The sequence below is a fragment of the Choloepus didactylus genome, chromosome 17 (assembly GCF_015220235.1).
Source record: "Choloepus didactylus isolate mChoDid1 chromosome 17, mChoDid1.pri, whole genome shotgun sequence".
NCBI lineage: Eukaryota > Metazoa > Chordata > Mammalia > Pilosa > Megalonychidae > Choloepus > Choloepus didactylus.
In genome coordinates, this window is record NC_051323.1 from 6,774,278 (window position 1) to 6,775,752 (window position 1,475).

Consider the following 1,475-nt stretch of genomic DNA (forward strand, 5'->3'; position numbering starts at 1 on the left):
TTGGTGACCCTTGAGAACGCTCCAAATACATAGGGGATGCAGGCTCTTTCAGGAAATTGTTTTAGAAGAACTCTCTTACAAGGGTGTCTATAAAAGTTGCCTGGTTGTAAATGATGCTTAAGAGATTAGAGCCAAGTTCTGTACCTGCAAGGAGCTCAAAAAGTGCTCCCATCCCTTACCTAAAAAAGCCAAGTGTGTGTGCAAATTGACTTGGGCTCTTTTCTAGAATGGGAGGGAGGGGGAGATGCGTAGTGGGTGAACAAGAGAGAAGGGGTGGTGCGATGCTGGTTTATGCCGTCTGCAAAGGAAGCAGCCTAGAGGCTAGCCCCGGTGGCTGGTAAAGACCTCTTCAACTAGAAAAGAAAAATCATTGGTTTAGGCCTGAGAAAAGCAGCCAAAGGAGTCTGGGAAGAAAGTGGCCAACAAGGGTTTCAAACCAAGCAAGCCAATGTGCATCCCCTCAGTTGTCTGCGTACAAACTATAGGCAAGGAAAGATCAGGTACACAAAATCTCCCTTGAGGGGTTCTTTTTAATTGATCACTTTTACTAGTGGCTGTTAAGTTTGACTGACTTTACAGAGCCAAGGATTTGAGGACGCGCCCTCTTTCTAGGACAACAATGAAGTGCCACCCCCAATAGTGATGGACTACGAAGTGTAGTGTGAACTTTAGCTTCAGGATAAACTTTCACGCGAGATGAACAATCTCTCAAAATTTCAAACTGCTAACCAAGTTGAGGGAGTGGCAGCAAATGTCACGTCTTTACCCAAGGTTTGCTGCAGTGCTTAAACAAGGAACTCCCCAAACACATGTATTTTATTTAGAGAACATTCATGATCTGACAAGGGGGGGCTGAAAAACTAGAGGAAGCAAGAGTTAATGAATCCTAATCAAAAACAACTGAGCCATTCTTTGGCTGAAGTGGATGGGCACATGGGATCCGATCTTTACACTACTTGGAAAAAACAAGGGTATTTGAACTTGGCTTTGGAATACTATGATGATTCAGATATAGCCATGTCATTTTCCGCCAGGCATTTCAGAATGTTGTGACAAACGACTGGAGAGCTACAATCTGCTGCCCCTTCCTGTGTTCCCACCCTAACCTTTCCCCACTCTGAACTGGAGATGGGTTTGTTACCACCGAGAGGGTTTATCTGTACTCCTGGTCCCAGGGGAACGGTTTCAGTTTTTTAAATGTTTAGTTGGGCTTTGGAAAGAGCACAGAAAAGGGTGACCCTTTGCCAGCATTGATGTGGACTTCAGCATATAAAATTCTTGGAAAACTTCATACCCAGTGTTTTACCTGCTACTGCACGTGAATTCAATGTTGCACGTGTCTACAAAATCCTGCAAAGCAAAAATGAACACAACAGGTACCTCATATATAGTAAACACTGCTGGGGGCTTTTCCCTGAAAAGCAGATGAATTTGCTAAGCTTTCAGCTCCCACCCCTCCTGCCATTGTACTCACA